The 13,140-nt window shown below is 56.6% G+C and overlaps 1 protein-coding gene across 2 annotated transcripts in view; it reads left to right on the top strand.

Annotated features, from left to right (window-relative positions):
* DAB2IP (DAB2 interacting protein) overlaps window positions 1–13,140 on the top strand; it is a 126,693-nt gene that overhangs the window by 24,592 nt on the left and 88,961 nt on the right. The gene's annotated exons all lie outside the window — the stretch shown is intronic.

Raw genomic sequence — 13,140 nt, 5'->3', positions numbered from 1 at the left:
TGTGCCGTGAAGGAGAAAAGTAGACTGATAGGGAAAACCAGGAGCGCTTCCTTGCGGTGGTGTGGTTGAGAAGTGATAGTTGAGCTGGATTCCAAGGGATAAAGAGCTATCCCTCTGGGGCTCCGGGGAAAGAAGGGTTTTTTTGGTTTTTTTTTTTTTTGTGGTATGCAGGCCTCTCACTGCTGTGGCCTCTCCCGCTGCGGAGCACAGGCTCCGGACGCGCAGGCTCAGCGGCCATGGCTCACGGGCCCAGCCGCTCTGCGGCATGTGGGATCTTCCCGGACCGGGGCACGAACCTGTGTCCCCTGCATCGGCAGGCAGACTCCCAACCACTGCGCCACCTGGGAAGCCCGGAAAGAAGGTTTTGATGGAGGGAATAGAGAGGGCACAGGCTTGGCTGTTGCCATACAGTGTGATATGGGGGTTCCAGGTGAGGTGAGAGTGGGCTGGGAAAGGTGCTCCCTGGGAACACCTTTGAGCTGGGTCTTGAAGGGTTCCTTAGGAATTGGGCAGGCAGCGACAGAGAGGGAGTTCCAGGTAAGGGGAACAGCAGTTGCAAAAACATGGAGGCTGGCATGGAAGCACACTAGAAATTGATGTGTGTGGAATGGTGAAATGCTTGGTGGGACTGGACATGAGGGGTCTGGAGGTCAGGGTAGGAGGTGAGGCTGGGAAGATGGGCCAGGTCCGGGTCAGGTGGCGCCTCAAGTCCTCAGCTAAGGGGACGGGGCTTTCCCCAGGGCCACTGATTCTCCTGCTTTTTGTGTGTCATAAAAATGCTCTCAAAATAAGAACCTTGGGTCACCTCAAGATTTCAGTGTGGTGGGCAGGGGCAGAGCCTGGATATCTGCATTTTTAACAAGCTCATGAAAGAGGTAGTCCTGAGCCCTAGGCTCTGGGTCAGATCAGCCTCCAGGCAGTGAGAAGGAGAAGGACACCTGTGCTGAGGAAGGATTCCTGATCACCTCCCTGGGTGAGACCAGGGCCCTTGGGAGATGGTCTCCAGCTGTGGGGAGGATCAGGAGGCTGGCACCTGAGAGACCCTGATCGAATCAGCTGGCGCAGAGGCCAAGTCCTGCCCTTCCTGGACCCCCAGGGCCACAGGCACCAGGGCTGAGCCTTCAGGATGCCTTAGGGAACGATGACTAATCATAGTGTAGCCCCCTGTACTATGTTCACGGTCTTACCTATTCGATCTCTTTTAAACCTTGAGACAACCCTGAAACTGATACTTTTATCACCCCATTTTACAGATGAGAAAACTGAGGCCCAGGGAGGTGACGTCCCTCACCCGAGCTCCAAGTGCTCATAATGGTGGAGCCAAGATTTGGACTCGGGTCTCCCTGACCTGAGCGTGTTGCACCCCTAGCGCAGGAGCCTGCTGCACCCCTCTGGCTGGACTGGAACCAGAGGAGGGGGACCCTTCCCCCACACCCTCCCAGAACCCCCTTAGCATCACTTTTTACCCACTTCCCTTTCTTTTGCTGCTCTAATAGGTGTACCATCACACCTCGAGGTTGCTATAATTTGCAGTTCTTTAATTGCCAGCTAGGCTTGGCTTTTTTTCTGTAGTGTCGTCTTCACTATGTTTCCTGGTATGGAAACCACCTGTGTCTCAGAGCCAGAGCCAGAGCCAGCCTTCTGAGCCACCAGGCCCCCGACTCACAGTCCCGTGAGATTAGGGTCTGCAGGATGGAAAGTGTGTTCAGCCGTCATTTTACCCACTTCTCACAGCAACCCTGAGGGAGGTACCATTAGTGTCTACCAGTCACAGATGAGGGAACTGAGGCTCAGAGAGGTGAAGTTATTTGCCTGGTGTCACACAGCTCTTGCGTGACAGAGCCTGGCATGGACACTAGGATGGCCGGACATTTATTTTTTGTGTCCTTTTGCTCGGCACCTTGTCCTTTTGTGTGTGCGGCAGTTAAGGAAAGGGGCGTGAGTCAAATTTCTATCCTGGACCGGTGCTCAGAGCTGGGGGGGACTAGGGAGCTCAGAGGTGGGGATCTGGGTTCAAATCCCGGCTCTTGCATGACCTGTGTGACCTCGTTAGTCACTCAACCTGTCTGAGCCACGTGTGCTCATCAGTAAAGGGCAGGGAATGACTGCCCTTCCTTGAAACACTTGGTGGACCTTTGTGTGTACACACCAGCCCAGGTCTGACCCATGGTAGATGCTTACCCCATGAAATCCACCATTATCACCTGAATTGCATTTCCTCTTTTGGCTCCAGGACAGTAAAGATCTGGGGAGGGTTGGGGTGGAGGGCGAGGACCGGGTGCTTGGGGGAAGGTCAGATGTGCGCCTGACCTGGGCCTTAGGGACAGGCTTGACACGGACCCTGTGCAGGACCAGGAGCACACCCTCTCCCCTGCAGCCTGAACTTGCACTTGCCCCCGTGTGCTCCTACGAGCCAGATCCTCACGCGCTCGCTGACTGCTGCTCTGTGTACCCCCTGAAGGAACGCAGGGAACATGGTTTTGCCTGGAGGAGGCAGGGAAGATGTCACAGGATGTACTTGAATAACTGTCGTCTTCGCCTCCATTTCAAACCAGGGTGATGAGATGTCACCACCTCTCACAGCGGTGCCCCTTGGCAGTGATGTAGTTTAATGGAGAATCCCCGTCGGGGTCTGTAGGACTCACTCTATCCACCTCCTTCATGCAGACTGAGGCCCAGGAGGGGCCAGACTTGACCAGGTCGCCACTCAGCTGGGAGGGCCTCTGAGTCTGGGCTGTTTGCACCCTCACATGCGGCCTTTACCCCTTTTGTGAGTCAGCCTGGGACCGCAGTCACCCCACAGGGCATCGGGCTCAGTGCTGCTCCCACCTCTGCCTCTTGGAGACCATGGGACCCTGGGAGAGCCTCAGTTTACCCTTCTGTAAAAGGGGGGCAGTGACTTCGAGTTTTGAGCATACAGTAGGCGCTTAAACACTTTGATGCGGTTTAAGGGAATGAGCCATAAAGTCCACAGACCTGGCGCTGAGCCAGCTTTGTGACCTGGACAAGATATGGAAACTTTTGCCTACCTGGCACAACTTCCTTCTACCTACAGGTGGAGTTGGGGGTGGGGGAGTGGTTCCTCGGGGCCACTGGGTGCAAGCAGGCCTAGTGGGTGCACCCTGAAAGCTGTGGGGGGCCCTGGATGAGGGCAGGATGGGGAAGGAGCTGGGAGCAGGCGACCAACGGGACCTCCCGCCCATCTCTGGCCTTCAGCTCTTGGGCTCCAAAGAGATGGCGAGGCTGAGATTCGAACCCATGTCTGTCTTCTCTGCAGCCAGCAGGGAATCCTGGAAGCGAGAGAGGGCCAGAGGTAGGGGAGGCAGGCAGGCAGCGAGCTGGGGGCCTGGATCTGCACAGACTGTCAGGCTGGGTCCAGGGGCTCTGCATGGACCCATTCCTCTTCTTGAAGCCCAGGGCCCCTTAGCAGCAGCAGGCTGCCCCCTCTCACCTGCCACCCCATGTTCGAGGAATTCACAGTCTGATTTGGGAGTTAAGGAGATGGTGACTGTTACCGGTCCCCTCAGCCCGCCGCCCTCCCCAGACCCAACCTCCCCTGGTGTGGGCTTCCTCCCTCCTTCCTCTGCTCCTGGCCCCTCCCATCGACCTTGAGGAGAGCTGTCAGGGTCTGGGTGTGGGAGGTGGCAGAGGCTCTGGGAAACTTGACAGCCAATTGATTCTTCCTCAGGAAGTTGAAAGTGAAGAGTTGTGTTTGAAGGTTTAGCTGAAATTAGGTCTCAGGGCTATTTTTTGCGAGTTGGAGAAGGAGAAGTGTCAGGGAGGGGAAGGCCCAGGGGGCTGGTGGATGCTGCAGATAAACTCAGTACCAGTTGATTGCAGATGCTTCTAGAAGCGGGTCTCAGTTCCTTTCAACCACCCACTTTTACTGGATGCTCAATTGTGTGCACCCTAGGTGGTCCTGAAGCTGTGACGGAGGTGTGCCTGGGGTGCTGTGAGAACCCAGAACAAGGGACAGTTACCTTTCACTGGCGAGGGTAGGGAAAAATTCCTAGAGGAGGATCTTTGGGGCTGGGCTTTGAGGGATGTGTAGGAGTTTGTTGGGAACAAAGGGAGAAGAGTATTCCAGTTAGAGTGGGATCTAACAAAATAGGAACAAGCCAGTGGCCCTGTGTGATTAGATATGATGTTGAATGAGTTGAAGACATGATGGAGAGGAGCCTAGACAGAAAGGTGAGTGGGTGAGGCCTTTGGGCTTTCCGCTACAGGACACAGGAGTCAGAGGGGATGATGAGTGAGAGTGGAGTGGGCAGGAGATCTCTGGGATGTGGACCATAGGTTTCCCCAGCTGCTCACCCCTCTTCCTGCTCCTGTGGCTTCCCCAAACCCTCCCCACATTTCAGCTGTCTTCTTTCTCTCTCACATACACAGAAACAGGTACATGACCACAACATGCAGGACTGTGGGTGACCGCCTCAACACCACTGTGGAAAGGCTGTTGGAAATTAACTGGTCTAAACCTTCCTTCTCCAGAGGAGGGACTGAGGCTCAGAGAGGGCAGGGTCCTTTCCCAAGGTCACACAGCATGTCCGGAGCAGGGCCTGGAATTGAGCCCAGGTCTCTCCATTGCTGTGCTGTGCTCCTTATGCCTTGCTCCCTTCTGCCCTCATTTCCCTGCAGCTGAGTCCTTCTCCCCACCCCCATCATGCTTCCTGGGAGGAGGGGACTGAAGGGAATGGGCATGTGTGGGTCCAACTACCCACAGAGGCCCCTGATGTCTCATCAGCACACTGCCACCTCCTGGTCTGCCTCTCTGCCCCCATTAGTAGCCCTTGTCGGCTAAGGGGACTCCTGTTGGGCATGGGGATGGTGGACAGAAAAGCTGGTCAGACTTCCAGATCACATGAGCCTGCTCTGTCACTGCACAGATGGGGAAACTGAGGCCCAGAGAAGGTAGGTTTGCCTGGAATACCTGCTGGGCCTCCCTCTACCACTCCAGGCTCCTACTGCCCATCCCAAATGCACATTTACATGGGACACATCTATGTCTGTGGCCCACAGACTGGTGGAGAGATGTCAGTCGTGCAGTGTGGCAGACTGGCAGGCAGGAGTGCTGGACCTCAGATTGGGTGCCCTACTGGACCCCAGATTGGATGCCCCAGTTTCCTCCTCGTAGTACCAGGAATTTGCCTGTGAGGCCGATGTCCCTTGCTCTGTTGAGCCTCCTGAGCCGGAGTCTCCTGGCCCAGCGTCTGGCCATTTTTCTGCAGATGAGAGGGTTGGTGGGGAGAGCTTGCCCCGGACCCTCAGCCCTCCTCCTCCCCTGCCTTTCGTGGAGCCTAATTGTTATTAAACTGTTTAAACCCAAAAGGCAAATTACTATCATTTTGGTCTGTGTCCATTTGGTCTGTGTCTGCCTTCTGTGGGGAGAGGCCCCCTTTCCCGCAGCAGGAAAGTAGGAGATGGGAACATTGTCGCAGACAGCCCAGGGTGGTCAGGGCTGGCCAGAACGGTCTGCAGGGCGGGAGCATGGGGCCAGGGGCTATTTGGCGCCTCCTGAGTTGAGGCCAGGCCAGCATCTGAGGCCTGGGACTGAGGGCAGGCTGTGGTATTTGGTAGGGTTGGGAGGCTGCCTGCCCCATTAATAAACATGAAGGTGGTTTCATCAGCTTAGTTTTACAGATTAGGAAAGCAAGGCTCAGGGAGAAGGAACTGGCCCGGGGTCCCCCAGCCGGTGAGCGGCAGAGGTGGAAGTCAAGCTCTGGTCTACGAGTCCTATTGTGGGTGTGAACTAACTTACTTTCCTCCCTCGCTTCTCTGCCTTCCTTTTTTCTTTCTTTTAGTACATTTTTAATCAGCACCAACTATGTTTCAGGGCCTGTGTGGGGCACTGACACAAATAGCATTAAAACGTAGGTTCTACCTGCAAAAATACGGCGGGTTTAGCTGGGCCTTGACAAAGTCATTTCCAGGCAGGTAAGGGGAAAGGACAGGCAGCCAGGACAGCCCCTGCGAAGGCCAGGAGATGGGAAACGGCATGAGTGACAGGAGACCCATGGCAGCATGTAGAGCAAACGGGATCAGATCAGAGCCTGAATTAGCAGGAGTATGGAGTCCCCAGAGAGGGAGCTGAGGGTGGGCCAGAGCTGGCCGGAGCAGAACTGGAGTGCAGTGTGTCCTTCAGAGCAGCAGACCTGACCCGGCTGGGAGAGTCTGGAGCTCCTTAAGTGGGCAGAGACCAGGACCAGGGTGGGGGATGAGGGATGGAGAGCAAGCGAACTGCTTTTCTCAAGCAGGTTGTCGGGACCCCCCCCCCCCCCCCCCGGTCCCCGCCCTCAATGTCTGAGCTTAGAATGTCTTTGTAGGTGTCCGTGAGGGCGGTGGTGGAGGGAGGAGCCAATTCAAGGAGACCTGGAATCTCCTGCCTCGTTTCGGGAGATGCCAGCTTGGCTCGAGCAGCTTGGGTGGGAGGATGGAGGGGGGAGCAAGGACAGCCTCTGCACCCTCAACCACCCGTCTCTGCCCCCCGTGTCCTGCAGAGGTACCTCTAGGACACCCCTGTAAGGCCCTGCACTCAAGCCTGTTGGGCGGCAAGGAGTTGGATAAACTAGTCCCCACTAAGGTGTCAGTGGCTGACTCCCTGATCCCTGTGTCATAGGTTCCTTGCACGAAAGGAACCTTATCAGTTGGAAGTTGGAGTCACGGTGGAATGTCGGGCTCTGTGACTGGCAGGTGGGATACTGTTTGGGGGTCTTTCTTCCTCTCTTCACACCTCCCTGGGTCCTGGGGATACAGTACTGGCTCTTCTCATAGGTCTACCTGGGATGGGGCAGGATTTGAATCTTAGCCCCATGGCTCCCCTCTGTGGGATCCCTCAGGCAAGGTCCTCAACTCTGAGCCTCTCTTTTTCCCATCTGTAAATGGGCACAGGAGTCCCTCGCTCACAGGGCGGCTGTGAGGGCTCAGTGCCTGGCATTCAGCCAGTGTTCACGCCCTGCCCCTCTTTCTGGTGGACGGGGCTCACCCTACCCCACCCTTTCCCCAGAGCCTCGGGTCCTCCCTACCGCACCCCTCCTCCTGCTGCCCCAAATGACATTGCCCCTGACAGAGCTTCTAGGGCTTGGCTCTGACACCGGGCTCTGATACCAGAAGGCCTAGAGGGGGTGAAGGGATCCCTAAGAGACCAGAGACCAAGTTCCCAGGTGGTGAGTACAGATGGAGGTTGGAGGTGTCCGTGCAGGGTGGTTTCTGCCCAGGTGGGGGCAGCAGAGGGCAGCAAGTGACTGCCTGGGCGGCAGCTCCCAGAGGAGAGTGGAGATCCCAGGGGTTTGTGTGCCCCCCACCCCGACCTTGGGGCCATGGGGGTCCAGCTACACAGGCTGCAGAGCCCACTGCCGGGCAGAGGGAACAGCTCACGTCAGGAGCGCCTGTAGGCCGCTGGGCTGAGCCGACTGGGCAGGGTTGACCAGGGAGCTGGGGGACCTCTGAAAGGGGACCCTCATCAGGGACATGGAGGGGGGCAAGATCGGAGCCGAGGCAGCCTTCCAGCAGGAGGAAGGGGGTTGAGGGGCCCAGTGTGTAGGCTGGCACTGTCTCTGCACCGCGGTCGCCAGGCTGGACCAATAGACCCTCCATCACGGTTGTCCTCTGACGAAGTCTGGCTGACCTGGGTTCGAATCCAGGCTCTGCCAGCTCCTTGCTGTCTGCATGAGGGCACAAGGAGGCAGGGGTGGGGCAGTCATAAAACCTGTTTTACACAGTCCGCTGGGTCAGGCCCTCTCCTGAGCCCTCACTGGGTAGCATCTCATGATACCATGAGGCAGATAACACAAATCCCACTTTGTTTAAAGTGAAGAAACCAAGGCAGACGGAGAGTGAAGGACTTGCTGAAGCTCACTCAGCTCGAGAGCCTAGACAGTGAAGGTCTCACAGAGCCTGGCCCACAACACGCAGCTCAGTCTCTGCCGGCCAGTGTTGTTATTCTTTCCATTTTATAGATGAGAACACTGAGGCCCTGAGAGGGGAGGTTGTTCCAGGCCACACAGCCAATCGGGGACAGAGCTGGCACTCGGCCTCATCTTGTTCTGCCCCTGCCTTCAGCTGGCCTGGCCCTCACAGGTCAGAAGCTGCCTGTGCAGGGCAGACACCCTGCGTGGGAGGGACCTGCTCCCCTCTTCCCACCCCACACTGTGTGGCCGCTGTAGGCCTTCCCCTCTCCTAGGGGACCCAGGAAACTGGGTGTGAGGGGCAGGGCTCAGAGGCCTTTGTTCCCACCCCACCCTCATATGAAAATGCAGTGATTGCCTCTATCACATCCAGTGGCATTTGGGTTGGATCACAGACATAATTATATCCGAATCTTCGGGTGGGAATTGTTTCCAAAGCCAGGAGGCCCTCTTTGGAGGCGGCAGCAATGGCATCTGTTTCCGACACAAGGCCCTGCATGGGGATGAGTAACTTTTCCCATGGAATTGCTTAAAGACCATCTAAAATGAGCCATGATTGTTACTGCCCCGCTCCGGTGCCTTCGATGGCTGCCAGGGAGTGGAATCCAGCTCCCCTGCTGCATCGAGGCCCCCAGGCCTGTCCCGGCATCCGTATAGGCTGGTCCTTCTGCCCACACTTCCTCCCCATTTCCGTTCCTCGAGAGCTCCTTCCCTCCCCTGTGCTCCGCCACAGACGCCTGCAGACTTCCCCTCCCCACAGGCTCCAGAACTTAGACGCTGTGACTTAACCGGACGTGGTGACTTTCTCAAGGTGACTGTTTCTGATTTCTCTGAGCCCCAGGCACTGGGGCAGGGCCTCACCTGTCGCAGGCACCCGAGGGGTTTGTGGGGTGAAGGTATGTGAGAGACGCAGGGAGTGAATACATCCAGTGAGTGAGGGCGGGGTGAGGAGAGGCGGTGTGTTTCCACCTCCTTCCTCTTGAGAGCCCACTGCATCTCTGGGGCGGAGGGGCCGCCCCCGTGGGAGGAGGTCAGCACAAGGCACCCAGACCCCTGCTGTCTTGCCTTGAAGTTGACCTTGCCTCCACCCCATGATCCCTCAGGGGCGGGACGCCCAGGTGAGCCTGGCTTGCAGACGGTAAATCAACCCAGGAGGAGGAATGGCCTATAAAATGCCCCCCCCAAACGGTGCGTTTTGTGTCCTGCGGCGAAAAGGCCTTTTAAGAGCACTGCTCACCCAGGTGCATTTATACAGCTGCCGCCCGCCTCTCCCCTCTCCCTGCCGCCAGCGTTCGCTGGCCCCTGGGGCTGGAGCCCCCTGGGGTCCTGGTGTTCCCTGGTGGCTCCTGGTCCAGGGAGAGATGGGATAGCTCCTCTTCCCCGCCTTGATGCTCTGGGGCTATCCCCGCCCAGCTAAGTGCCTGGGAGGGCAGGGTGGCGCAGTCTGACCCAGCAGAAGCTCCCTGTGGCCCAGCACAGGGCCTGAAGTCCCACCGTTAGCACCCTTCCTTCAGGCAAGCTTTTGTCTCCAGAAGGTCCCCTTGTTGTCACCGGCAGATGGGTCACCAAGGAGGGGAAGGATGGCACGCCCAAGCTGGAAAGGGAGTTAGAGATCATCTAGACCAATCCTCTCATTGTACGGATGGGGAAACCGAGTCACAGCGGCTAAGGTGCTTGCTCACAGCCTCATAGTGCAGCAGTGGAATTATGGAAGGTCTTGGGCTCTGGTGCAGACCACCCGGGCTGAACCCAGCTCTGCCACTTCCTGGCTGTGTGGCCTTGTGCAAGTCGCTTAATGTCTCTGAACCTCCATTTTCTCCTCTGCACATTGGGTTCTGAGAATTAAACAAGGTAAGTCATGTAAAGCTCTAGTACAGTGCCTGAAGCTTAGACAGAGCTTAATAAATACATCTGGCTTGCTCTTATTAACGCGTTGGAATAGTTCTCATTATTGCTAATAGCAGAGCTAGGTTTTGAACCCAGATTTCTTGAGTCTTCGCATGGTTTTCTTGCCACTTCTGCCAGGCAGCCTCTGGTGAGAGTGTTCACTCACGCAGAGTGCACAGAGCATAGGACAGGGTTGTTCTGATGGGGGATAAGCAGTGAGTCACCCTGGGAAGACTGGCCTGGTGCCGGGGCCTCAGTGACAGGGCCTGGAGGGAGGCAGAAGCAGACAGTAGAGAGCCTGCTGCAGGGGTGTGGCTCCCTGATGGAGTTGGTTTTCCCCCAGCCCTGTGGCCCTCATGCTGGACTCCCTGCCCCGAGGTCGGTCAGGACTGGCTGAGGGCTTAAAGAGCTGATGAAGTGTGTGTGCCCATCCTGACCTCTGGGGTGGGCTTACGAGGTAAGGCAAGCATTGGCCAGCCAGAGGATTGATGGGAGTGAGTCACTCCCTGGCCGCTCTGGGTTACCACATCCCTGCTCGAGACCTTAGGAATGAGTGTCTGATGTCTGTTAACTGATGCCACTCAGTCCTGGGCACTGGCAGGTACCAGGAGGGTCTCTCTGTTGTCCTCATTTCCCCCTCCCACCTTCACGCCCCCCACCTGCTTCCCAACTGCGTGACCCCTCCTCCCTCCTCTAGACTCTCAGGGTTTCTAATGGGCCCCCTTGACCTGGGTGTCCTCTGCTTTGGGGAGGGGGTTGTATGTCCCGTGTCATGAGCCTGGGCTCGGGTGTGTAACTTGGAGGTCGGTGGGACCTGTGATCACTCCGGGGCCCTCCAGGTCAGCCAGACCCGCTGCTGTCCTACCTCTTCAATCTTTGCCTGTGCTGTGATTCTGCTTGGAATATCCCTGTACGGCTGCCCTGCCCCACATGATCTCAGCAAGCCCGCCTGCTGCCTCACCTTCAGTGTTTCTATTATGCCTTCAAAAGCTGCCTCCTCCAGCAAGTCCACCCAGATTGACCCCAAGTGGAATCCCTTAAAAGGCCTCCCAGAGCACATTCTCTGCCTTTCTCCTTTTTCTTTTTTATTTGTTTATTCACTTAGGAAGTATTTACGGAATGCCTGCCAGGTGTCCAGCACTGGAGACCCAGGCCGCAATGGCCCCCACAGTCCTGTGGGGGAGGAAGGCATGAAACAAATGCATGTACAACTACAACTGTGATAGGTCTGCAGGGAGATATGGTCCAATCCGAGGGCATCTGGGAGGCCCCTGAGGAGAAGACTGAAGAGAGACTAAAGGGTGTGCAGGGCCCGCCGGGCAAAGGGGGACTCTGTTCTAGGCAGCGGCAGTAGCCTGGGCCAAGGCCCTGTGGCAGGAGGAGCTGGCAGTTCCAAAAGTGCCGCTGAAGCCACTGGGGCTGGAGCCCAGGAGGGAGATCATGAGGGGCCTTAGGCCTCACCAAGGAGCTAGGCCTTCATCCCAGGAGCCCAGGGGTGGAGCTGGTCCACGGCAGGGTCTCGTCTGGTTTTCCAAGTGTCCCTCTGGGTGCTCTCGGAGAACGAACAGGGAAGGGTGACAGGGTTGGGGACAGCCAAAGCAGCGAGGCGGCTCCCACAGGTGCCTCGGAACGGCCTGGGCCGCCTCTCCAGCTGGACCATGGGACCCCTGAAGGCAGAGAGCTAGCGCTTCTTGGGGCTCAGCACATGGCGAGGCTCAGGAAACACGCCCTGCGTGAGCCATTGACCAGCCCCCTTCTCCATCACAGGAGCTTTGGGTCCTAGAAGTTGCTTCTGTAAGCTGCTGCCTTCTGTTTCCTCCTGGCTAATGGCTGGGCCGTCCCCTGGTGACCGAGCAAAGTCTGAGCGATAAAAACAATGACGATGACGGTGATGATGACAGTAGCTAATATTTTTACTGTGTGCCGGGAAATAGGCTAGGTTCTTTCCATGCATGATCTCACTGACTCGTTACAACAGTCTGTGAGGTAGCTACTATAGTCCCCGTTCTATAGAAGAGGAAACAGGCTCGGACAGTTAGGGCACTGGCCTAAGGCCCACAGTCATTAAGTGGTGGAACCCTCTACTACCATGCCTCTTGGGGGAGGGGGAGGAAAGGTATTTGCATCTTACCCAGGGATTCCTAGACGTCAAGGTAATCCTAGGACCTAAAGAGGTGTGTCAAATGGTGGTGTTTCAGGTGTGGTGATGGGCAGAAGGAGAGATGTTCGGGGCAGGGGTCTCCAGTTCTGGGTAGGGGTGAGGCCCTGCAGAGCAACCTGCCAGGCCTCAAGGCACCCAGAAACCACACATTTAGGGAGCTGTGAAGACAGTTTTCAGGGTGTGAGAGAAGCAAGTATGTCGTCCTCAGAGATTGGCACAAAGTGAGGCCCTGCCTGCAGAGCAGGTGAAATTGTGGCGGCAGCAACATGGAGCCGTTTTCTCCCCCGCGGCCCAAGATGTGGGCTTGTGGGTCTTTGAGCTTACCCGGCCACTCTCCCTTCCTGCCGTGGCTGTGAACGTGAGCGCGTGTGGGCCGGTGTGTCTGGCCTGGGTGTCAGCGTAACTCTGTGAGTACCTGATGACCGTTGAATATATGTGTAAATCTGTGAGCCTGTCTCAGTATATTTGTATGTTTATGTGTGGGTTTCATGGTTGTGTATGTGTGTATTTGTGTGTGCGCTGGTCAGTGTGCACCTGTGTGTTTAGGTGTGTGTGTCTGGTGGTGCTAGGGAGACCTGTTATGTTTATACATGCATTTCTTTGTGGCCATGTCCCTCCCCCACATGTGCCCCATCCATGTCCTTGAACCTGGGTGTGTTTCTCTCCCTGGGTACTTCTCCATGTGAATATGTGTGGGTGTAGCTATCCGGGCAATATTTTAATGCAAGAGTGATCCTTGAGTGTCAGGCTTCAACCCCCTCCCTCACGGCCAGTGAATTGGTTCTCTTTGTGTGATCTGAGGAGTCTGGCTACCTCCTCTGGGTAAGGTGGAGTGTGGAGGTCTTATGTTCAAAGGAGCGCCGTCATGGGCTTAGTGAGCGTTCTGTGCACTTAGGGTGGCCTGTGAGTAGGTGGCCACTGGGAAGGCACCAACTTGATCCTGGCTTAAAATTCCTCCCACCTTTCACCTGTCACAGTGTCTGACATTCCACCGTTACTGAGTCATTTCCCAACTGGGACCTGCTTTGGTGTGTAGCTCCCAGGGGAGGAGGCCAGGGAGGCCTGGCAGCGTGCTGAGGGTAGAGCCCCAGGATAGGGGAAGAGGGCAGGAGGAGTTGTGCATCTGAAGGACTCGAGCAAAGCCACAGAAATTGCTGGTACTGTTAGTGCCATACGTGGGAGAGCCCA

This window comes from Leucopleurus acutus (assembly GCF_964270905.1).
Source record: "Leucopleurus acutus genome assembly, chromosome: 7".
NCBI classification, from domain to species: domain Eukaryota; kingdom Metazoa; phylum Chordata; class Mammalia; order Artiodactyla; family Delphinidae; genus Leucopleurus; species Leucopleurus acutus.
The sequence above is the reverse complement of the archived record's forward strand: the minus strand, read 5'-3'. Positions and strand labels throughout refer to the sequence as shown.